The following is a 27,841-nucleotide window of genomic DNA, read 5'->3' as shown; positions in this document are numbered from 1 at the left end:
TGGCAAAACTCTGTTATTCTTTGCCCTGCTTCATTTTGTACTCCAAGGCCAAACTTGCCTATTCCTCCAGGTCTCTTGACTTCCTACAAAAGTTGTCCTTTCCATCATAGGGGCTACTTGCTTTGCACTGTACGAAAACAAGTTAATATGATTAGAAGAGGAATATTCAGAAATAAAAGGAAAGATGGGAATATGCACCTTAGCAATTGCCTAAGCTTTGAAACAAAAGGATAAGGATTGATGAATAGGTGTATTCAGTTTCATATGACTGAAGCCAAATCAAGGGCATGATGTCTCTGTAGCGGGTTGCAGTTTCAGACTAAGATGGAATGTGGATCAGGTTTACCAGGTGTATATTTACACGAGTTATTGAGTCACTTGCCATGAGGACAGAGGCAGACTGCTTCAGTGGAGCTATTAATAGCACAGAGCTACCATCTTTTTAAATTCCATATATATGCGTTAGTATACTGTATTGGTCTTTATCTTTCTGGCTTACTTCACTCTGTATAATGGGTTCCAGTTTCATCCATCTCATTAGAACTGATTCAAATGAACTCTTTTTAATGGCTGAGTAATATTCCATAGTGTATATGTACCACAGCAAAGATGGTAATGATAACCCTATATGCAAAACAGAAAAAGAGACACAGATGTACAGAACAGACTTTTAACTCTGTGGGAGAAGGCAAGGGTAGGATGTTCAGAGAGAACAGTATTGAAACAAGTATACTATCAAGGGTGAAACAGACCACCAGCCCAGGTTGGATGCATGAGACAAGTGCTCAGGGCTGGTGCACTGGGAAGACCCAGAGGGATGGGATGGAGAAGGAGGCGGGAGGGGGGATCAGGATGGGGAACACATGTAAATCCATGGCTGATTCATGTCAATGTATGACAAAAACCACTACAATATTGTAAAGTAATTAGCTTCCAACTAATAAAAATAAATGGAAAAAAAAAAATAGCACAGAGCTGGAGCCGGCATGCCTGAGTTTGAAGCTTGACTCTTTGATTCATTGTGTGACCTTGAACTAGCTAACCTTTCTCTGCTGCTGTTTCTTCATCTGTGATATGAGGCTAGTAAGAGTAATTCATTCTTAGATCTGGAGTAAGAATTAGAGGGATTAATGTTAATAAAGTATTTAAAATAGCATTTGGTACAGATTGTGTCTTCCTGATGGCTCAGATAGTAAGGAATCTGCCTGCAATGCAGGAGACCCAGATTTGACCCCTGGGTCAGGAAGATCCCCTAGAGAAGGGAATGGCTACCCACTCCTGTATTCTTGCCTGAAGAATTCCATGGACAGAGGAGCCTAGTGGGTTACCATCCACAGGATCACAAAGAGGGACACAACTGAGTGACTTTCACTTTCCTTTTGACACAGAGGAAGTGCTTTATAAATATTTTAAGTAAAAATAAGTTTTGTGGAATCAAACTTGACTCCATAAGAGAGTGTCAAGTTTGGAGAGAAGAAATTATTTTAGTGTATGGGATATGTTACCCAAGTCCTTCACCAGCTCACCTCATGCACTCATCTGTAGTTACTGGGGCGGGGCAGGGGTGGAGGGGATCTGTAATGTAAATCTATGACAGTGGCTTTACCAAAAATTTGGTAGTATTAGGGTGAGAGTAAAGATTAGCTTTACCAAGGAATAAAGGAAAAGATGGGCTTCCATGGTAACTCAGATGGTAAAGAATCTGAAGACGAGAGTTTGATCCTTAGGTTAGGAATATCCCCTGGAGAAGGGAAAGGCAACCCACTCTAGTATTCTTGCCAGAATTCCATGGACAGAGGAGCCTGGTGGGCTACAGTCTACGGGGTTGCAAAGAGTCAGACACAACTGAGTGACTAACACACACACACACACACACACGAAGGAAAACATGAGTAATCCTTAGCTTCTGGATCCAAAGTACCACATCTGTGTCCAGTATATTGAGGTGTGGAGTGCTGTGGAAGGGCATATGTGGAGCTAGTTGAGGCGAGAGGAATGGCACCGCAGGATGAGTGGCAGCAGCAGCAATGCCCAGAGGGGTACTAACTCTACTGTATATACTAGAAATATAATGTGTAAACATGAATTAAAAACAGTATTTCTCCTTTTATGTAACTTTCAGCTGCCGGGGTATATGTAAATATGGTTATTTAATATTTTCATATTTAAAATCCTCATTGAGCTTCCCAGGTGGTGGTAGTGGAAGGACTTGCCTGAAATGTAGGAGACATAAGAGACACAGTTTTGATCCCTGGGTTGGGAAGATCCCCTGGAGGAGGGCATGGCTACCCACTCCAGTATTCTTGCCTGGAGATTCCTATGTACAGAGAAGCCTGGTGAGCTAGAGTCCATGGGGTCACAAAGAGTTGTGTTGGACATGACTGAAGCCGCTTAGCATAAGATCATCACCACCGTATTCATTCTCATCAGATTTCTGTAACTGTGAATCATATCCCTTTTAAAATTTAGTATTAAAAACCAGTTTTCTAACTTTATTTTAGTGTTGTCACTCAACTACTGGATGCTGACATATTAAAGGCCTCATTTTGTAATTTAGTTTATATGATTTTGTAGTCTATTTCACTGTATAACTTAACATTTAAGTAGGAAAACTTAAATCTGAAGAGAATAGTGTTGCAAAAAAAGGAAATGTCTTAAGAATATGAAGTAGTCATCTTAAGCACAAAGGGAAGAAATAAGGAGGTGAAGAGGAACAATATGAATGAATGTGAACCTCTTTCCAAAGACTTTAGAAGGTGAAAGCAAATGGTTAACAAAAGCTTCACAAAATAATCATTATGTGTAATTCTTGAAAAGCTACCCTTTGATCCTTGGATCTTCTGCATAACAGCTACTACAGTGTGATAGTTTTCATGCATCTTTACCTGTAAATGTTCTTTATGTTCCTGCTTTATATTATATATCTCATATATTAGGTTTTATAGTTTGATGATACTCATCGTCTCAACTAAAATTGAAACAGGAGGGAAGGGGTAAAGACACAATCTTTAAAGAAAGTTTCTTTGGTGGCTCAGAGTAAAGAATCCACCTGCAGTGAAGACCTGGGTTCGATCCCTGGGTTGGGAAGATCCGTTGGAGAAGGGCATGGCAACCTACTCCAGTATTCTTGCCTGGAGAATTCCATGGACAGAGGAGTCTGACAGGCTCCAGTCCATGGGGTCTCAAAGAGTCAGACATGACTGAACGATTAAGCATGCATATACATGCATATCCTTAGGATCTGACAAATACTGGCTAGGACCACCTAGGTCCAAGATGGCAGCAGATTTGACTTCTAGTAGATCTTGAGCCTCATGGTATGCTCATTGCAATATATTAGCATAAGTTAAGTGACTCACCCTCCAGAACATGACAGTTCTGTAAAAGGTCAAATTGTGGCTCAATTCTTGGAATCCCTGCCCCTTCCTGAAAATAATCAAAATAATCCTCCCACTCATTAGCCTATGAGATTACCCATCTCAGAAAAACTAATCATGCCATATTTTGGGGCTCTCTCACCTTCTGAAATGGTCCACACTCTTTCTGTGGAGTGTGTTTCTTTGTAAATAAATCCATTTCTTACCAACCACTCTGTCTTTCACTGTATTCTTTCTGTGACGTTCAGAACCTCAAATTTACAGGGAACAAAATGACAGTGGATCTTTTCTAGGTTACAGAGAATTCTTTGTTTTACTGTTTCTGGGTATTGTAAATGACTGTTTGCCAAATATATTAATTCATCATTTTAAATATGTTCCACTTGATATTTTTTTCCTGATGACCAAAGAATTTGAAAAGTAAGAAAATTTAACAACAAAAACAAAAGGAAACAAATCAGAAATGTTATCCAGGAATCCACCTTTCACAGGCAAAAATATTTTCTACTTTGACATTTCCCTCCAGCTTATTTCTTTTAAGATGACAAATAATAGTACAGGTCTCTCATTTAAAAACAAATAAAATATGATGAAGACAATTGGAATTCAGGTGTTATAATTCGAGGCCAAAAGGCTGGCAGTGATAGCTGCATATTTGAATCCTGGGTCATAAATGTATGTAACAGAGATATATATTAAGCAAACTGAAAACATTCAGCAACCAGAAGGCTGGCAGGTCAAGATGGTTGGGGGCTGGCAGTTTGAGAGCTATTCCTTCTGCTAGTTTATCATCTACACTTCAGTGATCTTTATGGAAATGACCAATAAGCCAGACTGGTACAAATAAGTCCTCCGAGGTAGTTCTTAATACCCATTCTTATCAAATTGAATCACCATGGAACTAATCTTCTGCAAATTATTTCAGAGAGTTGACATTTTATGTGCACATTAAAGCTTCCTGGAAAGGGCCCATCAATCTGGAGAGGGGCACAGCTGATTCCTGTCAGGTTTCAACTTGGTATTTATTAAGCTAAGTCTGTGTATATCCTTTAGCGCTGAGTGAAACACGGCCGTCCTTAACTGACTCAAGGTAGAGGAAGTAGGAGAAAGCAAAACAGCTAAGAAAGATGAGAAAATACAATTGTATTTCAAAGTTAGAACACATAAGTGTGTTTAATAAGTTTGTCAGCATTTTGACTTCAGATAAATGTGGAAACAACACTGATTCAACAGGGTTTTAAAAAATGCAAATGTCAATACTGACTGCTTTGCTTTGTAATTATTTACTTCAATTAATCACACTTTCTAAAAGCCAGTGGAAAAAAATTACTGTGTGAACACAATAAGAAATGACGGCAGTGAAGCGGAATCTCTCAAGGTATGTCTGAATATATAACAAACAATAAATGTATCTAATATATATATTTTTTGAGATTTAAATAATGCATCTGTGGTTATGAAGAAGGAATTCATAGAGCCTGAACTCCATCTCAGGCCTGTCCGTGCTGGCTGTGCCCGACTGCCTCTCCAGTGGACTCTGAACTCTCTGCTTAGTGCCTGTGAGGACAACAATGGAAGGATAAGACCCCCTCCAGACAGAGGAATCCTGAAGATCACATCCAGGCTACTCATTGCCTAAGAGGAAGCATACCGTAATCACACCTATCTCCGGACAGGTCATAAACTTTTCTTGTATCTGTCAAGATGTAATCACAGGCTTATCGATTATTAACTGGTTGGAATGTAACTGCGGGCTTATTGACTATTGACTGTTTAAGACACGTACACATGGGGTAGGTGGTGGGTTTAGACACGTACACATGGGGCAGGTGGTGGGTTTAGACACGTACACATGGGGCAGGTGGTGGGTTTAGACACGTACACATGGGGCAGGTGGTGGGTTTAGACACGTACACATGGGGCAGGTGGTGGGTTTAGACACGTACACATGGGGCAGGTGGTGGGTTTAGACACGTACACATGGGGTATAAAAGATTTTCACAAATGCTGGACGGGGTCCTTGGCTAAGAGGAGACTCTGCCTTGGGCCCTCTGGCGTGATAAACTGCACTCCACTATCTGCATTGTCCTTCTGAGTGAGTCTGTTTCCCGGAAAGCGTGGCTATAACAGTTATAATATGTGAAAAGTATTACTTTGGGCATTGTGGTGGTGGTGGTTTAGTCAATGAGTCATGTCCGAGTCTTGTAACCCAATGTATGGTAGCCCACCAGGCTCCTCTGTCCATGGGATTTTCCAGGCAAGGAAAGTGGGGTAAGTAAGCCATTTCCTCCTTCAGGGGAACTTGCTGACTCAGGGGTCAAACCCAGGCTCCTGTATTGCAGGTGGATTCTTTACCAAGCCACTAAGGAAGCCTTGGGCACTGTAGGGAGACACAAAGGTGTAAGACATAGATATTATATTAAGAACTAGAACTTCAGAGGGGAGAATATAGCAGGGATAACACAGGGTATCAGTTAGAGGGTAGAATCCTGGGTAACAAGACCTGACACAGAGACACCATTTAGGATGCCGTTTCACACAATCAGAACAATCCATTTCTGATTTATTTACATAAGCTTTATAGATTATATCCTATATATTCTACATATTTTCCATCTCTTTTCCTCTCTGAATCTCCAAAACAATCCTGATATATGTTAGTGATTACCATTAAATCTATCATTTAGGAAGACATTGAGGTTCACAAAAGATGCTTGCTTTTAGCCACATGAAGTTTTGCTTTGACTCAGTGTGTTATAACTTCAGGGCCAAGGTTCTTATTGACATCCAACACTGTTTCCCATGTAAAACTGTGTGCCTAGAATACTTAAATATTGTCAATTTTAAATAGTAAACATATTAAAGAACCCTTATTTTGGCTGGTGAGATGGAACACTTTCCCACTTTACATTATACTTCATATTATAGAGAGTGCATACGAGTGTTAAATTGCTTCAGTTATGTCCATGTGACCCCATGGACTGTAGCCCGCCAGACTTTCTGCCTATGGGATTATCCAGGCAAGAATACTGGAATGGGTTGCTATGCCCACCTTCCTGACTGAGGGACTGAACCCACATCTCTTATGTCTCCTGCATTGGCAGGCAGGTTCTTTATCACTAGTGCCACCTGGGAAGTCCATTATATAGTAACTGCATTAATTCTCTGAACCTAATATTTATATTAAACATACCCAGACTAACACTTTGGTGTATGTAGTTTTCATTTCCACTTCTTACTCTTTCAGAACTGCTAAGCTAACTATGATCTCTCTATCGTTAAATTCTAAGGATATTTTTCATGCCTTATTATTTGTGAGTGTGTGCTTAGCTGTGTCTGACTCTTTGCAACTCCGTGGACTGTAGCCCGCCAGGCTCCCTTGCTCATGGGATTTTCTAGGCAAGAATACTGGAGTGGGTTGCTGTTTCCTCCTCCTGACCCAGGGATCAAACCCATGTCTCTTGCCTCTCTTATATTGGCAGGCATAATTTTTACCATAATTTTACCACTGCCCCAACTGGGAAGCCTTATTATAATTCCAAACATCACCAACTACACTCATCGACTTTCTTTCTACAACACTCCCTTCTGCTTTTCTCCTCCCTGTTAAATTATGTCCATTCATCTCTCTTTCCAATTTGTCTCTTCCTCTCAATGTCTGAGTTCCTCAGGTGAGTCCTGCATTTCGCCCTATACTTCCTCTCCTGGGAATCTAATCATTACTGACAGCTTTAATTATCAATTATACACAGATAACTTCCAAATTTAAATCTCCATCAAGACCTCACCACTGGACACCAGGTTTGTATATTTGCCTAACTCTCTGATAGTTCCTCTTGAATATTTGAAAGATACCTCAACTCAGTTCTTCCAAGATTAAACTCATCATCTTCCCCCAATACCTCCCAGTCATTCTAGCCTAGAGTTTCCCATTTCAGAGATTAGCACCACCATCCAATTAACTGTAAAATCTAGAAACCTAGACTTCATCACTCACCCTTATTCCAAGTTCCTCTTCTATCCATCTCCAAAACTTCTCTTTTTAACCACTGCTAGTTAATTAGTGGCTAAGCTGTGTTCAACTCTTTTGTGACCCCATGGATTATAGCCAGCCAGACTCCTCTGTCCATGGGATTTCCCAGGCAAGAATACAGGAGCAGGTTATCATTTTCTTTTCCAGGGGATCTTCCTGACCCAGGGATCAAACATGTGTGTCTTGCATAGGCAGGAGGAATCTTTACCACTGAGCCACCAGGGAAGCCTTTTTACCCACTAAATGTGCTTTAAATCTTATTATTTTTTTTTCTTCTCTCTCTCTCTCCACATCCATCATAGCTACACAGTTCACACTTAGACTGCTGCAGGAGTTTTCTTATTTGCTCAAAATTTTGACTTGCTCAACCTCCTCCCTCCAACATGACCTCTAGAATGTAAACAAAAGTACATTTTTCAGAGGAAAATAAAATTGATATGAATATGTCACAACTTGTGTTCCTACTTAAAGCCTTTGATGACTTTCTTCTGGCCCTTATGATGTGATAGCCACGCTTTCTGGGAAACAAACTCACTCAGAAGGACAATGCAGATAGTGGAGCGCAGTTTATTACACCGGCGGGCCCAAGGCAGAGTCTCCTCTTAGCCAAGGGCCCCGACCAGCATTAGGTGAAAATCTTTTACATGTGTCCAAACCCACCAGCCCAAATTCCTTTAGGCTTACAAAGGAAGGGTAAATACAATCACAATAACCCCATCATTCACGTGTTTTGTGTTCAAACAGTTAGTAATCAATAAGCCCAGTTACATTCCAACCAGTTAATAACCGATAAGCCTGTGGTTACATTCCCATAGATACTGTCCGGAGGCAGGGGTGATTAGTGTCTTCCCTGCTCAGAGGGGGATCTTATCCTTCCATTGTCATTCCCACAGGCTAAGCACAGAGTTTAGAGTCCTCTGGAGAGGGGGCCATGCACGAACAGCACGGACTGGCCTGAGATGGAGTCCAGGCCCTATGAATTCCTTCTTCAATAACAGAAAACTGAAATCCTCAACACCACATGCAGTCCCCTCACCCACCTTTCTATCCTACTCTCTCTTTCAGTCTCCAACTTCCATTTCAGTCATAATGAACTTTGCACTTTCTTATATATACCATGATGCTTCCTACTACAGAGTGGGGACAATTCATTTTCTTCCCTCATGAATTCTTACTTTTTTTTTTTAATTTCCCCGAGTTATCCTTAAGATCTCAACTTATTTGTCAGTTCTTCAAGGATGATATCACCAAGTTTTTTAGCCTTATGGTTTAATAAAGCCATCTGCTGGGGTCCAGCCTCGGCAGGATTCAGGGGTACCCTCAGGATGAACGGCGTCAGAGAGAGAGAGAAAGAGAGAGAGAGAGAGAGAGAGAGAGAGACCAGACTGGGGATTTGCAGCAGAGTCTGGCAAATCTTTATTTTTTTACCGTAGCTTTTATATTCTAAGTTAGTACATTTTTAAGAGGAAGATAGTTTAATATTACATTGGCTTATCCTTCACAAAACCAGGGTGTTTTCTGCATACTTCTTTGTGAGAGTCTTGTACATTATCTTCTGGCCTTGGGGCCTATTGACATTTTATGACCTTGGTGAATGCAAAGCTGTTTTCCATAATCTATTCTTTAATGAATACAAAGATCAGTCCTTTTGCAGGAGTTATCAGTTAAATTTATCTAAAAGGTTTACCACACAAAGACTCTGCAGCTCCAGTGAGGCAGCCCCTGTTTAGCATGCCTGGTTAAAATTAACAATTCTAAATCCTTATTTTTCTAAATCTTTAACTATAACCACTTTTAGAATAGTATTTTTATGTTCTCTAATAGGGCTTCCTCACCCCCGAAGGGCTCTGTGCCTATTAGGGCCTTTATGTGATCAGGTTCTTTATGCTGTTTATGATTAAGATGTTGTGAGCAGTCATGCGCATTAGTACGCATTTGCCAAGCAGGCTAGAATGCCAGCAAAGGGGTCTAGATTGAAACACTCCTTTCATCCTGGATAATCTTATAGGATACCACCATCCGGGGGACATATTGATTAAAGTTCTAAGTTGATTCTGTTTGGAAAGAGATCGGGGAAAGCCTTCTTTGACCTGTGTCACAGAAATTAGGGAGTAGTCTAATAGAGCAAGCATCAGAAAGACAGAGATATCTTTAAGGTGAGCACCGGGGCAGCTTTTCGAAATCCCTGAGGTCCTGATCTGCCTTGCTTGTCAGGTCTTCTCCTCATGACCTTGTCATGGGTGGGATCTCATGTGCTGGCTCCCGGCAGCCATCAACTTTTCTATAATGGTGAAATTTATGGTTGAATTTTTATGTTTATTTAATATTACTTTCTCTATTTTCCAACTAGTATATCCATAAAATAGGGACATTATTTGTTTAGTGTTTTGCTCACCATTGTATCACTAGTGCCTAACATAGTTCTTATCCAATTATAGGTATACAATAGATTATTTTTGAATGAATGGATGAAGAATACATACAGTCACATGTGAGAAATTTCAGGGCCCTAACTAATGCACTGTATAGTCTCCATTTTACACAAATTAATATATATGTTTAGACTAACTTGATTTATTAATTTGGTAATTTATGCCTAGAGTTAATTTTTGTATTCTGTTTACTTATACCAGCTAGGTCCTTGTTCTAGATTCTCATATTTTTGCCTTTGACTAGTAACAGTTAATATCAAGTGATAGTGAAAGACATGAATACTTTTCTTGTGAAAAGAGTTCAACTATATCTGGGTTTTCATTTCAACCAAGTTATTTAGAAAATGGAAATGGTTAAGGAAATGGCTTCATAATAAAAATTCTGACTTTTATGAATTCATATATGGTACATAATCATGTCTAGATTAATATTGCCATATTGATTTTTATAGCTGCATAGGGACAAAATTAAGACTCTAATGATATTAAACATAAATAATTATTTGGAATCTTTTATTAGCTCAAGTTCAAAAAAATGAAGTTGAAATAAAGGATAAATAACAGCACTTGAGCACATACTATACTCATAAACACAAAGAAATAGTCTAAAAAATATTTAAGAAAATAGAAACCATGTTGCATTTCATAAATTCTCAGTCTCCAATTATCTAAACACTTGACTACTTCATCTCTAGAGACAAAATCCATGTGTTTTCTAAAATATTAATTGCTTTATAGGAGCAATAGTTCTATTATCCATAGTTAGCAAAACATTTTTTAATAGTCAAATACACACATCCTTAAAACTGCAATCATTCTTTCAGACTTTTACTTACTGTTTTAGGTTTGAAAATTATTTATTCTTATTTTGGTTATAATAGTGCTTCAAAACACACAAAAGTTCTCGACACATGATTATTTTCACAGAATATTGTATTGATTTTTTTTATCAAAGAAATATTCAAGACCCTGTAGAGAATTAAGCAGTGGTTGCATCTAACTAAATGAATGCTATGTATCAGGCAAATAAGTCTTGAGATTTTGGATTTCTTACACTCACGGATACTCTACATTTTAAGCCATTTTACTTGGTCAAGTATTTTATTAATATCTTATGGTTTAAACTTCTTGTGGAATTCTCACATTGCTACCCTCAACATGGGTTTAATGATTCTGGAGAAGTAATTCCCAAATAGATGGCCTAGCATTTGTTTCATGAACAGCTGAAAAATGATGGCTTTCAAAAGGCCATCTGGAAAAAATACAAGTAAGAAAATTTGACTTTACAGAAAACACCTTAGTTTAATATCTCATCTGGAGGATTTTTATGCCAAATTCATTAACAAAGGCAATGCTGCCAAGGTATTTTTGAGCTTTGGTAGTTTAAACAGTTCACAACTTCCATACCAATGTTTTATATGACTTTTGTTTAAAGCATCTTTGAAAAAATATATTTAACTCTGGCTAATTTGTTAGAATAAGTAACCTAAGACAGCAGTAAAAATTGAAAGAAAAATCTCTTTTTTGAATTCATTAACTACTGTACACAAATAGAAACTTATAGTAAAATAATTGAATACAACAGAAGTAAATGAGCACATAATGTTTGAGTTTTATCCTTGGATGCCCTTATTCTGATCCCATTTAGTCTAAGTTTCATACAACTTAAAAGGAATTTGGTTGAAACATTCTTTTTCTGTTTCTTCTGATTTGAATAAAGGGAAAGTATTAATATTTTTCTAATTATAAATTATTTCAACACATTTTTAAACAAATTTTAATGTGATTGTGGCTCCTATGAATTATAATATTGTGGTTCCTATGAATATAATATTAATTCTTACTAAATATAAAACATATAAACTTGTCTTTTGGCATTATTTTCATACACTTTCAGGAGGAATATTAATATCCTTATTTTTGCTTCCAACTATAAGTATGATGGACCAGTTAACAGCCTTGCTTTCTGATCTCATCTATACAGATAATTTAAAAACAAATGTGAAGTATTTAAAATTAAATGTTTTTTGTCCTTATTATTTGTGTTTTTATCTTGTATTTGACATTTGTTAGATATTAAAATTTGCTTGGTTTTTGGTATTTGTCACTTTCCAATGACAATGTTTTATGTGTGTGTATGTGCTTCTGTGTGTAACTATTTCAGTTTTCACTTGACCTTTAGTTTATACATCTGTATCAATGTAATTTTAGATTTTATGGGTATTTATGATTTTAATATTTTATAAATAATGCATAATATTATGGAAGATATTAATACAAAATACCTAGTTAGTGTTAGTCACTTCCATCATGTCCAATTCCTCGCAACCCCATGGACTGTAGTCCACTAGGTTTCTCTCTCCATGGAATTCTCCAGGCAAGAATACTGGAGTGGGTAGCCATTCCCTCTCCAGGAGATCTTCCCAGCCCAGGGATTGAACCTAGGTTTCTTCTGCATTTCAGGCAGATTCTTTACCATCTGAGCCACCAGGAAAGCCCCATAAAATATCTATAATGAGGCAAAACATTGTTATTTAATGAATTGTTTCATTTAATGAAATAAATTAATTCACCAGGTAAGATTTTGAGACAAAAACTTGAAGTTCTTAGAATGTTTTCCTAATTTTCCTCCTACTTCTAAACAGTAAGTGTTGAAGTTGAGATCCCTCCACAGGTCATTATACCTAAGTAAATATTTTAACTGAACATCACAAAGAGGTTCCATTTCCTATTATGTCTTGAAATGGATAAGAATGCAATGATAAGAGAATGTCAGGTTGATGTAAGCCAGGATATGAAATGGAAAATGATTTATTTCATTTTTTCTTGATTTCTACATCTAAGAGAACTTTTACACACATACACACACAGATACACAATTTCCATTTTAAATTGGATTTGGGAAATCCTATTAATAGATTCACAATCAAATAATCATTTAAAAAGATTCTTAGGAGGTTATTCTCTATGGGCTATTTCTTGTCTGAATGTTTTGCAGGGGAAGGCAGAGAATGTGTTTTAATTTGCACTATCTTTTCAAGTATATTTGTACAGTGAATAGCTTTGGAAGATAGAAACAAAGGAGAAGAATGCTCACAGCCCAGTATAATAAATTTGATTTTCCTAAACTCAGGGTTCCTCTACTATAATGCAACCCACTGCATGTGCTGGCTTTGTCTGGGCCCATTCTCATTGCCCATATAGGATATAAAGGCAAAGGGAACTGAAGTAAATATGCTGAGGTTCTTGCTGCCTGCCATGATGTAAATAACAAAGTCACTTGTCTCTGACCCAGGAATCCATGAAACCCTAGCAGGCTAACTTGTTATCTTGTAAGCAAGGTAGAAGCCCAGACCTTCACAGTTCTTGAAAATGTTCTGACAAGTTCTCCAGTCAGTAATGATTAAATTATGTAAATAAGCATTTCCAGATGTCTTCTTAGATCAAACATGTTTAACTGTTAACATTTAACCTGTAATATCCCACAAACTTGTTTTACAGTGAACATTGAAATAACCTCATGTAACACAGTTAAACAGTATACTACTTGTCTGAGTGTCCTAAAGTGCAATTTGGTTTGTAAAATACTCAGACGAAACTTATTATGATTTCTGTTGTTTTCACTAAATTCAGGTTTTCCATTATCATATGGTATGAGGTATCTTTCAATATATGTCTCATCCATAGTTGATTGTTTCAGTTGATCTCTCTGTATATACATATGTAGAGAGAAAGAGAGAGAGAGAGAGAGGAAGGAGGTAAAATAACAGTAACAGAAATGTGAAGCTAACTTGAAGAAAGCAGGGCAATACTTAAAAGAAAATGTTTTTACTTGATATTTAGAGTACTGAATTCTGATTTGACATTTTCACCATTAAGGACTGCGTTTCACTGAAAAATACAATGAATCTTGTTTATGAGATATTAGTTACCAAATATTATGATTTTTATTAGAAATCCTATTATCCATAAGTGCCAACAATATTCTGAATTTATAAGCTGATAGACAATGAAAAGACATGACCAAAAATCAACAATAAAGTGTTTTGCCCCCAACCTCTGTTCATTACATTTTCTTAATTACTACTGGGACACTGTTCCTATCACATGAGGTAAATACTAGTTTTGTCAGGTGAAATAAAACAAAATGAAGGAAGCTGGCAGGAACTATTTTAAAATTAGGGGCTTCACTGAAAAATGTGACAGTTTCCCTGGTGGTGAAGCTATGAGAACTATGTGAAAAGATGTAATCATTTTGGTTTTGAAATTGCCTGTCATTCACTACTCCTGTGCTTTATTAGCAAAACTTTGATGCATCTGTTACTTTTAACATCCCAAGATATTGTAGTCCTGTTTTATAATATTCTAAAACCACAAAATAAAAAGAAATATCATGACAATATTTTGTAAAGAACTGTATTTCAAAACTTTTTCTTAAATTAAAAAAGGTATTCATTCTCAGATCATTTATGAACATAAACACTGGCCTTGTTCCTCAAATCCAATCTTCATTTCACAAGTTGTGGGTTCTGGAGATCCTCCCCAGACCACCTAATTCCCACTACCTGTGACAACTGGAGGATCCAAATTTGGAATACAGGTCAACTAACAGTATTCAAGGGGCTTCCCTGATGGCTCAGCAGTGAAGGGTCTGCCTGCAATGCAGGAGACTCAGGTTCAATCCTTGGGTCAGGAAGATCCCCCTGGAGGAGGGTAAGGCAACCCACTCCAGTATTCTTGCCTGGAAAATTCCATGGACAGAGAAGTCTGGCAGGCTACAGTCCATGGGGTCACAAAGAATCAGACTGAGTGTGCAAAAGCACTCAAGTTTGACTGTGTTCTTAGTTTCATGGGCTTTTGTGAGCAGACTTTTCTTGAAACATTTTCCTGAATATATTTCCATAGTTAAAAAGTTTCAAAATAAAGAAATTAGCAAAGACTCAAAAACTGTGCATCGGCCTACTACTCAGAGGAGATGACTATTAACATTTGGTATGAATACATATACAAGCAAATAACTAGAAATATAACAAAGTTTTATTTTGTTTGTTTTAACTCTCATATTTTAACTTCATGTATTGTAAGCATTTCATCAATTTACTAGATACTCTGCAAATTTTTTCATATTTGATTATATGAGCCCTTTGTGGGTTGAACATCTCTTTACCTGCTAGCTTTTTGCAGAGGCATCTGTAAGCTTTTTGCAGAGGCTTTGTGTTCTACACATCAGCCTTTTTTTGGAGGACTTAGCTCCCTGAAACTTCCTCGGTTAGCAACTGAACAGACATGAGGAATAATTGGTGGCTGCTCATTTTAAAAATCTTCAGGCTTTTCATTTTTAAAATGTTTATTTAACAAATTTCTTTGTTTACTTACAGAGAAATAAAGGACTCTTTAATTTTCTTTTTTTTTTTCCTGGTTTTCATTTGATGAAATTTCTAATTTCCATCATTTTGGCAAAAATTATCCTAATTAAATTTCCAGATGCATTTTGTTGCTTTCAGTTGTTAATACCACCCTTTAAAAATTCTCTTCATTTGGCCTGTGTGATACCACAATCACCTGGTTTTTCACTTGTGTCAGAGAGAACTTTCCAACTTATAGGTCTGTTTTTGGATCTTTCTGTCTGCATTCAAAATGACAATATTCCTCTAAGGGGCTCAATCCTTGGCTCTTCTTTTTCTTATATTACACTGTCTCCTTGAGTGATCATACCTAGTCCCATAACATGAATTTAATTATTATTTGAAAATGTATAGCTCTTGGTAAGAACTCTCTTGATTTCCAAGACTCTGACTTAACAAACTCACCTTGATGTCTCACAGGAAACTTGAACAAACCTAATTTCATAATTTCTCTCTAACCTCAGAAAAACACAACACAAAATCCTCCTCTTTTTCCAGGGACATCTGTCTCAGTCCTGCATCAAAACTACCTAACAGTGTATCCCAGAATGTCATCAATGCCTTCAATGATACTTCCCTTTTCCTTAAGTACCATCACTCAACAGCCCTTCAAATACGTAATATTAATTCTATCTTTAAACATTTAATACACCCTCATTATTCCATGTTTAGTTTTAATACTTTAGAATCTTCACCACCTTTTTTATTGCCTGAGCTACTGTAATAACTTCTCTTGGGATGTTTTTCCATAGTACTTGTCTTCACACTCTTCACACTACTAGGAGAATATACTGAGAATATAGACACAGTTGTTTTATCCCAATGTTCAAACTCTGTTCTGTAGTTTCTTGTGCGTTCATATCAGCGTTTTTCGAAAGTCCCTTTGAAGATGTTTATCGTGATTCATTACTTTCCATTAGGCAGATTATATTAATTTCCCTTGAGCTCTTATAGAATATTCATTTAATATTTCAACTTGAAGATGGAGATCAGGGTATAGTATACATTAAGATCCCTAGATTTTAGTAATTATACATCTTGTGCAGTTTTTCTGGAGTGAAAACATTTATCTACATTTTTTCCTAATCCCCTTAGCTTTAGGAACCTTGAGTACTGTGGACAACATAGAAAAGAAAATGCAGTTTGAAATTCTGAATTTGCAAAGTACTGTAAGAACAGTTTGTTGTAATGAATTTAAAAATCAACTTTTTATTTTTCTTGGCTGTTTCAAAATATTTTTTACCAGTGAATTTTTGCAAAAGTGAATTGTGCTATATTTTAAGCTTTGAATAAAGAATACTTGAGCTTCTCAAAAAAAAAAAAAGATAGAAAAAACCCAACAAACAAAAAACCCCCAAACTCTTACTGATAGAATTCATGAGTGAAAAAATAAATAAAACTAAAATAAATAAATAAATAAATAAAGCACATTCTAATGCTCCTACAAGCATTCTGTTTATTTACTTCTTTGACAGTACTTTGTTTCTGAGGTTTGACTCTCAAACCAATATCCTCTTAGCTTCTGGCTCAAGAGAAGTTAGTAGTTGTCTGTGTGTATGTTTTTGTTGATAACGATTTTATTTTTTGTCTCTTCAGCAGAAAGCATTCATACAGAGAAGATAGGCTGAGCAATTTCTAGCTTTTTAGCTGTTACAAAAATTAATAACATAGAAATAATAGAAAATTATCCAAATGGCATTAAAAGGTTGTGAATAGAAAAATAATTATAAAGGTCAATACAGTGTGAAAAAATTCTCACTCATCTTTAGATAAACATTTAAAAATATATAGCATTTAAAGTTTCATTTATTTATTTTTGGACCATGCTGAGTGGCTTATGGGATCTTAGCTCCTCAACCAGGGATTGAACCTGGGCTCCTCAGTGGAAGCTCAGAGTCCCAACCACTGGCCTATCAGGAAACTCCCTATATGGCATTTTTTCACCTAATATCTTGAAAAATATTTCGAAACTCTGATCCAGTGCCTTTTGGCAGAAGTATATGAACAAATCCCTTTTGGACACTCTTGTGAATTTGTAAATCCTTGTTAACTGTCTAGTCCTTGTCAACTCTCTAGGAGGGAAATAATTTGTTAAAATTTTACATGTACTTTTTACATTATCCCAAAATTTCATGTGTATTATTTATACTGACTTAAGATATATTAAAACAATCATGCAAGCATACATGTACCTGATATTTTAATGAAATCTTTTGTTATTAAAATATGAAATAATCATATTTTGAAAGCTACATTGAGTAAAATGCAACTATTGCTTTATACAAAGTATCACCACTTAAGATCCAGCACCCTGAGTATGTAAATTACATCTAAACTGTCAATTAGAAATTTTAATATAGGACTGTGTACAGCTATTTTTACTGAAGGCCAATGAAGAGATGTTATATACATCCTTTACAGAGTCGGGCCTTTCTCATCACAGCAGCTGTCAGAGATCAGCCTACCTATGAGAAACACTGGTCATCATGTGACCTTTTTCTATTATCCCTTTAACCATGGTGTCACATTCCCTTCAGCACTTCCATTACAAATACTATTAAGAGGTAATAAATAGTATCTAGAATCCATAAAATTCATGAAAATGGCATTATTATCTGATAAAAAATCAATCATAAAGAATTTCCGTGCAACATCTAGCAGTAATGGTGATACAAGTATCAAAATCCCTAAGGTGAACTTAATAGAAACTAACCTCAGAAGTTCCCCAAAAGTTTTTTGAAAATGTCAGGATACAAGGGGATGGACTCTGGGAATTTAATGAATGTCCTGTGTTGCTTTAGATCAGCACTGTCAATGAGAGTCTGCTCTGGATTTATATTCTGCAGAGAGAAGCAGTAATCACAAATCACAAGTTTTGCTCATATCCTGAGAATCAAGATAATGCTTGGCTCTACATATACTTCTATGCATCACAAGGACCCTGATAGCTTTCATTTCAACTTTAGTTTAGATGGAATTTTTTTTTATCCACTTTGCATTTTTTGAAGTTGTCAAATTGTTAGCTTATTGTCATTTACTCTAAGGACAGAGTTGATACTTAAGATTGCTATCAATATATACTTCTTGAAGAGACATTTTCATGCAAGAAAGTAATAATATGTGTATGTGTGGTTTCCTTTGGGATCTATAAAACTAGATTAGGAATATAGAGGGCAAAAATATTCTTAAGCAACCTGGTATGCACTATACCTATCTGTGTACATTGCCACACATGGGGCAAACTTTCAGTATTATTTTTAATATATTTTTTTTAAGAAATGGATAAATCTCAATTGATTTTCATGTTGATTTTTTTTTAAATTTCTTTATTTTGGGCTCTGCTGGGTTTTTGTTGCTGCCTGGATTTTTCTCTAGTTGCAGCAGGGGCTACTCTTCATTGTACTGTGCAGGTTTCTCATTGTGTGGCTTCTCTTGTTGCAGAGCACTGGCTCTAGGCCCGTGAGCTTAGCTGCTCTGCAACCTATGGGATCTTTCCAGATCAGCATTTGAATCAGTGTCTACTGCATTGGCAGGCGGATTCTTTACCACTGAGCCACAGGGAAATTCCCATGCAGAGTTTTTTAATGGGGCCATCTTCAAGGGTGTGAGGTACTATGCAGTCATCCCTCAGCTTCTGAGGTGAGTGATTGGTTCCTGACCCCGCCACAGATACTAAAATCTGTGGATGTTGAAGTTCCAAGGTCAGCAGTCCATACCCTGGGGCTTCACATCTGAAAATTCAACCAACCAGGGGTATAAACATCAGAATGTGAAGCTTGTACAATCAGAATGTAGACTGTATATTTATTGAAAAAACCCACATGTAAGTGGGCCTGCATAGCTCAAACCATATTCTTGATATATTATTCATTTATTTAATCATTTACTCAATAAGTATTTATTACTGAACTAAGTTGGGCTTCCCAGATGGCATTAGTGGTAAAGAACCCACCTGCCAATGCAGGAGACATAAGAGATGCTGGTTTGATCCCTGGGTCAGGAGACTCCCCTAGAGGAGAGATTGGCAACCCTCTCCTGTATTCTTGCTGGAAAATCCCATAGACAGTGAAGCCTGGTGGGCTACAGTCTATAAGAGTCGTGAAGAGTCAGGAAGGACTGAAGTGACTTAGCACACATGCACCCCCTGAACTAAGTTATAAGAGTAATATGGATACAAAAAGAAGTAAATCTCTGACTTAAGATACTCATTGTTTCTAAACTCGTTTATTTGACCTGCTTTTTGTCTATATATGCTCCTTTACCACCCTTGAGAACCAGTTCTTTTAAATTCTAGTATTTTACTATTTCAAGCTATGACTTCAAGCAATAGCAATACTTGTTTCAAGTGTGTTTGGATACTAACCAATATCTGAAAATGAGATTCTACCCACTTTCCGAGAACATTATATTTTTTAAAATATCTTTTAACTATATGTAATCCACTCATATATACACACATTTGTAATACTTTTTACTATAAAACTTTTGAAACATTCTATATATCTATGAAACTATTTGGAAAACATCTTAGCCAACTTGGAAGGAAATAAATCTACACAATCACTAAGAAAGTGAGACAGGCTGTAAAATGGAACATATGTTCTGTTTTAGAAAGACTTGTGTTCTCAGAAGGACTTTGTTGAAATATCTCAGAAGAACTGGGTTGAAATAAAATTGTACTTCCTGAAAAACACATGTATTAATGAATCAACCATGTTTCAAGGAGTAGTGTCAATTAAAGGTAGAAGTGACTGTGAGCCTTTAATTATGAATATAAAAAATTTTCAGTTTAGGAATGCTAGAGAAAATACTGATTTATGTAAATCTTTAAGTAGTTGAAGGAAAAAAATCCAAGGCACATCCACTTATCAATATTTTTCATTATTGTGTTGGTTCATCAGAATACATTCGTTTAAAATAGCACAAAATAGAGAAGATATAAATATTCATGAATTTGGTAAAATGTCACATATCATGGGAGAAAATGGTTACTTCTGGATGCAGGATGATTTAAGAAGTTAAATGATAAATTTTAAGTGGCTTGGCTAACTCAATGAAACAAATTAGTTACATTTCTACTTACAATATTGATAAGAAAAATACCATAATCTAGAAGTTAGTCAAATATGTAAAACTATGCATAGCTATTTCTATGAATTGAGCCTCACCCATTATGCAACATTCTTTTGGATTAGAAAGATGGGAAAATGGGAGGTGCACTTAAAATCAAGTTTTGGAACCACAGAATAAAACTGTGGCTCTTGAAATCACCAATATAACTTTCACCAAAGTAATTGCTGTCATAGTCTAATACAAAATTTAGGTATTTGTTATTAATGCATAAAACAAGTGAGTGATATGGTATAAACTACAGCAAACTAAAAAGTCTAGAGGGGAAAGAGATAACTTTTATCATTCAAAGACAAGAAAAGGGTAGTCTTCAGTGTATAGTGTATGCTGAATCAGAAATCAGGAAAGAGGTTATTTTCTTTTTGTCTCTTGATCCATTTCAGACCACTCCCTGATATTCATGCAAGCCTTTATATACACACAAAAAAACTCAATTTCTTTATTCAGTCAACTGAATGACAAACCTTTTCCATTCAGTCAAGCTGAATGGAAAACCTCTCTGGACTCGAGGAATCACTAATAGCAACTAGTTGAAACATACAAGAGAAAGCCAGCAGAAAGATAATTTACACTTGAAAGAAAATTCCCCAAGTGCTTTTCCATGAAACAATTCCAGAAGCAAAATTCTGTGAGATTAATGGATGTCACATGAGAACGTTGTATACCTATTTGGGAAAAGTCACATTTCATATTTCTCCTGTTGGAGATTTCAACAGTGCATTGGCATTTCAGAGACTGAACTATCTTGCTGTAAAGAAATACATTTAACTTTATTTACCTTAGCATATTTTTCACAATTTCTTTTGTAAAATATCCAATGAACAGTCCTGTTAGAAAGGCTACCCTTGATATGGAAAATAATCTACAACATTTCCTGGTTTCCAAAAAGGATCCACAGATGATACCACTACATTTGTTTAGATGATATGTTAGCTGTCTTCACTTGGGACCCATTTTGATTATCTTTTGGCTGCCTTAGTTTTGTTACCTTTTTAAGGGTATCTCCTTTGATATCTGCCCAGCGTTTCCCTTACTGAGCTCAGATGGATTTCCCTAGTGTTCTGCAACATATTTGGAACTTTCTTTCAGAGTGCCCTGTACCATCTTTTGCTTCCTATGTTCAGAGAACAGAGACAGAAAGATGCCATGATGCCAAAGGAGGAAAAAAAATCACTCACGTAAGACTAAGATCAATAGCAGCTTTCAAAGAAGACAAACCTACAAAAGACCGAATTAACACTGACATGTCATGTAAAACAGAAAAACAACAATAGATAAGAAGAGTTTAAAAAGAAGGCAAATTTAGGATGCCTTGGAAATTGGTATATGACTCTTAAATAGATTAGGATTAGAAACGCCCAATTTGAGAGTCCGTTAGTCATAAAGACACACCGTGCTCATTACTGTTTTAAGTGGAGTTACCAAATACTTTATGTTAAAAGCATACCATGGGACTTTCCTGGTGGTCCAGTGCTTGGGGGTGCACCTGCCAATGCAGGTGACATAGATTTTATCCCTGCTCTGTGAGCATCCCACGTGCCGTGGGGCAGCTAGCCCCGCACAACACAGCTACTGAGGCCACACTCTAGAGCCTTTGAACCACAACCACTGAGCCCGCATACCTAGAGGCCGAACTCCGCAACAAGAGAAGCCACCGCGATGAAAGGCCTGCACAGGGCAACGGAGTAGCCCCTGCTCACCGCAACTAAAGAAAGCCAGAGCCAAGAAATGAAGACCCAGAAGAGCCATTAAAAAAAGAAAAATTAAAATGAAAAAAAGCCTGCCTTATATTGGTGGTTTGGTGGTTTAGTCGCTTAGTCGTGCCCAACTCGTGCGATCCCAGGGACTGTAGCCTGCCAGGCTTCTCTGTTCATAGGATTCTCCAGGCAGGAATACTGGAGTGGGTTGCCATTTCCTTCTCCAGGGGATCTTTTATGCACCCAAATAAATTTCTAATGTTTTGTTTTAAATATAGAAAGAAAAAGCCATTAATAATAAATATAAACAAAACCAACTAACCTAAAATCAATAACTGGGGGTTTTGCTTAGGTTCTTAACTTTTCACAAAAGAATGTCTATGTTATTACACATTTACATAATGTTTATGCAGTTTTTTTTGCAACTTCAGTGTCTACCTAAAAATGTTAACAATTGAAGTCCTTTTAAAAGATCTCATGAAGTATTTTCTCTCAAGTTCCTATCAAAACCGCACCTGAGAAAGGAATTTAGGAAACATTTCTGAAAGATGTGCCATGTTTAGACTCTTTGCATTCTCCTTGAATAAATCCTGATAACAAGAAAGCCAAATGTTATCAGGTATGATATTTTAGCTTTACAAAAAAATACCTTTCGCATGTTGTACTTTTATATTATTGGCTGTTATCAAAAATATTATAAGAAGAACCGTATACAAAAGAATATCATATGATGAATCATATGAAATATTTCATCTTTTTTGCTAAAAATATTGAATGATTGATTTGACTGTGCATTTTTTGTAGTATTACTCAAGAAATTGAAGAAGTAAAGAATTTATTTTAGACTTTGGTGCTTGAAAAAGTTTTGCAATTCTCAATTTTGTAGTTTTGCAACTTGTCAACTGTGGTTCTTCCTCCTCTCTGAAAGTGCAAACATGGAACAGAATATATTTTAATCTTTTGCTTTTCTCCTTTGGCTTCAAAATTGGAAGAAACAATTTTAACTATTACCTGTATTCTTTTGCTTACTTGTCTGCTTAGTTGAGTTCTCCTTCCCAGGTTTCATTACTTCTTATATATCTTTTCTCTTCATTATTTTTCTTTCTTTTCTGTGAGGGAGGCAATTATCCTAATCTCTTTCAAAACAAGAAACCCAGAATAGTGACACAGAAATCTCATAAAGTGAAGAGTTTCAAAATCTTGAAGGATAATTTTTTTTCTTTTTTTTTTCCATTTATTTTTATTAGTTGGAGGCTAATTACTTTACAATATTGTAGTGGTTTTTGCCATACATTGACATGAATCAGCCATGGATTTACATGTGTTCCCCATCCCGATCCCCCCTCCCGCCTCCCTCCCCATCCAATCCCTCTGGGTCTTCCCAGTGCACCAGCCCTGAGCACCCATTTCATGCATCCAACCTGGGCTGGTGATCTGTTTCACCCTTGATAGAATGCTTGTTTCAATGCTATTCTCTCAGAACATCCCACCCTCGCCTTCTCTCACAGAGTCCAAAAGTCTGTTCTGTACATCTGTGTCTCTTTTTCTGTTTTGCATATAGGGTTATTGTTACCATCTTTCTAAATTCCATATATATGTGTTAGTATACTGTATTGGTCTTTATCTTTCTGGCTTACTTCACTCTGTATAATGGGCTCCAGTTTCATCCATCTCTTTAGAACTGATTCAAATGAATTCTTTTTTTTTATTTATTGTTGGACAGAAAATAACCTCCAACCTGAATCAGATCTGCAAAGACAAAGATTATTCTCTAGGTTTAGCTCTGATCTCCCAGGAATTTCTCAAATTATGTTATAATTGCTTGACTCTTGAAATGCCTATTTCACGTCTATCTTATCCTTTCCCTGGCTCTAATTCCCAGCTCATATTTTCTTTTCCTTTTTTTTTTTTCTTTTGAACTTTCCGAGGTATTATAAATTTTGTTAAAGTCAGTTCTGTATTTACTGTATTTTGGGGCTTGTTGGTTTCATTGCTTTATTGCCCCTCGGGGTACACTTAGAAACCATAGACTCTTATAGGTCTAAAGCCTGGGGTGTAGAAAATACATCCCAGATATTTAGTAATATTTCTTTATGAGTCAAATAGGCAAATGTCTCCAGCCTGTGTTTTCAGCATTCCACTTTGACTAGGCTGCAGATATTGCTTAAGAGTCCTGACTTGAGTTGCTTAAATTTGTACTAATTAAGTTGTTTTGCTTTTCCTCTTCTCTTCATTTGTTTGTTTGAAGTACACTTTTCACAGTTCTTTTCTTTCTTCCTTCCTATCATTGAGGTGTGAATTCAAACATAATTCTCTTTCACAGGTCTTCTGCCCTCAGCCTAGCTCAAATCAATTCTTTGAATGACCAGCCCCCAGTAACCCTCTACCATATCTTACATAATTTTCTTCATAGTAATTATAAATAATATTTCTTATATATTTATTTGTTTGCATATTTATTTTCTATTTCTGCTATTTGAATATAAGCTCTTTAAGAACAGGGATTCTATTGTACTTTTCTAATCTCTAGTACTTAAAACAGTGTTTAGCATATAACTGGAGTTTAAGGAACTAACCTAGCTCCTCATTTTTGAGACAATGAGAATTTGATTTTTTTTATAAAGTATGATTCAGTTCAACAGAGTGTTTCCATAAATCAGAAAAGCTCAGTGGTTTGTTTGATTTAAAACTCATAGATATAAGATCAATTCTTTCTGAGGATTCTCATTCAATGGAAAATTATTATCCAAATATTTCCCTTTAGCCCATTCATGTTTCTTTATACAAATTGATGTGAGCAGGACATATTCTTATAAAAGAAAAAAATATTGCATTCTTTCCATTCTTTCAAGTCTTCAGTTAAAAAAAAATATACAAAGGTATTAAAACCCATTATCTTTATACACAAATTATATTCTCCTGTAAAAATAAAACAATTTCATCATATCCTGAGCCATTAATACAGTAAAAGTATTCAGGAACATGCAAAATTATATTATGTCAATAAATCTAATACTGATTAACTTTCTACATCATTTAAAAAAAATTAATGGATAAATTCCAAAAGCTGACTCACAAATCTCTTTGCGGTTAACCTAGACCAATATGGATTAGATAATAGAGGCAGACGTGATTTTAGTTCCTTCTAAATTTGATTCTTGGTTAAAATGCCTATTCTGCGGTTAGCTTAATGCCTAGGGAGAAGGACAAGAAAGTGCTGGCTAGAATTGATGACAAGGATAAAGGACCAAAATAACACAGAAAGACTTAATGGGCAAAAACTCTGGCCACCATTCAGTAATATGGCCTTAAAATGTATTCAGCCTGCTCGTCACATGGTCTCTTCAGTAATAGCAAGAATCAAGTCTTCAGTACAAAAAATATACAATTGTATTAAAACCCACTATCTTTATATACAAATTATATTCTACGGTAAGAATGAAACAATTCCATCATACCTGGAGTCACTAATATACCTATAAATAGCAGCTTTAATTGAAACTTAGTGTTCCCAGCAAAAGCTATATGTGGTAATGAAATTTAGGTTTTTTTTTTCCTTCCAGATAATCAGTTTTTCAGCAACTCGCTCTGTGTTTGATGAGTGACAATGCTAATTAAGACAAATTTCTCCCTCTGGTGGTGTATGTGTTGCACATTTGTAAATGCCTAGGCTTATCAAAAATATTTTTTACTAATCTATTTATTTTCCTTTTAAAAGGCAATAGATGAGGTTTTTGAAGGGTGCTATGGAAGAAGTGAAAGAGGAGAGTGAAAAAGTTGGCTTAAAGCTTAACATTCAGAAAACTAAGATCATAGCATCTGGTCCCATCACCTCATGGGAAATAGATGGGGAGACAGTGGAAACAGTGTCAGACTTTATTTTTTTGGGCTCCAAAATCACTGCGGATGGTGACTGCAGCCATGAAATTAAAAGATGCTTACTCCTTGGAAGGAAAGTTATGACCAACCTAGATAGCATATTAAAAAGCAGAGACATTACTTTGCCAACAAAGGTCCGTCTGGTCAAGGTTATGGTTTTTCCAGTGGTCATGTATGGATGTGAGAGTTGGACTATGAAGAAAGCTGAGCGCCGAAGAATTGATGCTTTTGAACTGTGGTGTTGGAGAAGACTCTTGAGAGTCCCTTGGACTTCAAGGAGACCCAACCAGTCCATCCTGGAGGAGATAGGTCCTGGGCGTTCATTGGAAGGACTGATGCTGAAGCTGAAACTCCAGTACTTTGGCCACCACATGTGAAGAGTTGACTCATTGGAAAATACCCTGATGCTGGGAGTGGTTGGGGACAGGAGGAGAAGGGGGCAGCAGAGGATAAGATGGCTGGAAGGCATCACCGACTCGATTGGCATGAGTTTGAGTAAACTCCGGGAGTTGGTGACGAACAGGGAGGCCTGGCGTGCTGTGATTCATGGGGTCGCAAAGAGTCGGACAAGACTGAGCAACTGAACTGACTGACTGACTGATGGGAGAAGGAAGAGGTAGAATTCTGTCAGTAATTTTGCCTCACCAAAGTTGGCTAAAGGGAAATTACCTGAAATTATAAGGCAGTGGCTGTTAAACTGAATTTCTAGGAATTTCCTTTTTTTTTTTTTTTTAGCTATTCTAATTCAGATCTTCAAGTCTAAAGCAGCAAAAATAGGAGATGAATAGTAATTACTTTCTGGCTAATTGATCTAGTCTTTTTATTTTTAAGAAGTTTTAATACTTTAATGAAGTCTTCCTTTACTGTGGACACCCTTGATCTGCTGGTGTGGGTGACTGGGGGGTAGGGAGCTGCAAGAAGGATGCTGAGCAGCCTAGTCAGTGTATATTCTCTCCTCAAACCACAGTAACAAGGAAATTGCTGTAGTTGTGTTTCCCAAAGTGCTGCCTGCCTGTTCCCATTTCTTGTACCTGGACCCACTCCTCTGCAGTGTCTTTGGTACAGAATCTGGCAGGGAGAAACAAATTCACCGAGATTTCCTTTGTGGTCTAATATATAGAAGATCTTTATAAATGCACTCTAAGATTCAGAAAAGTCTAGTTCCTTGTTTTCCGACTAAAAAGTTGCTAAGTCATGTGCTACTCCTTTGTGACCCCACAGATTATAGTCCGCCAGGCTCCTCTATCCATGGATTTCCCAGGCCAGAATACTGGACTCGATTGCCATCTCCTTCTCCAGGGGATCTTCTCAACCCAGGGATTGAACCCATGTCTCCTGTATTGGCAGGCGGATTCTTTACCACTCAGTCACCAGGGAAGCCCAATTTCCTAGTTTCTGATGTCAGTGTAAGTGTTTTGATTACATTATCTATCTGTTATCATCTATGTGTACATATGGGTATGTATATATACAATTTATTTATTAAATCTACCTATTCATTATTGTATTTATATCTTTTTTCTGTATACTTGCTCTGTCTTTTACAAAGAGTCTTCTACTACTGATCTGTTCTATTTCTGCTCTTTCTACCTTCTTATATTTCCATGGTGGGAAGGAGGACAGTAAAAATTTTAGGAAAGTTCTGATCAGGAAAGTTCTCACTGAGAAGATGCTCCTTGAATAAAGGCCTGAAGGAGGAGAGGGAGGGAGTTGTAGGGAACCTGGAATGAGAACATCATAGGCAGAGACTTCTTCAAAGGCAACAAGCCTGATCCTTCAAAGGTGATCAGGAATGTGAAACAGAATGAACGAGGGGAAGAGAGGCATAAACAGAGTCAGAGTTGAGAACTGGGGGGGTTGGGCAGGCAGGGGTTGGATGGTGACATCA

The sequence above is a fragment of the Cervus canadensis genome, chromosome 26 (assembly GCF_019320065.1).
Source record: "Cervus canadensis isolate Bull #8, Minnesota chromosome 26, ASM1932006v1, whole genome shotgun sequence".
NCBI classification, from domain to species: Eukaryota; Metazoa; Chordata; class Mammalia; order Artiodactyla; family Cervidae; genus Cervus; species Cervus canadensis.
The sequence above is the reverse complement of the archived record's forward strand: the minus strand, read 5'-3'. Positions refer to the sequence as shown.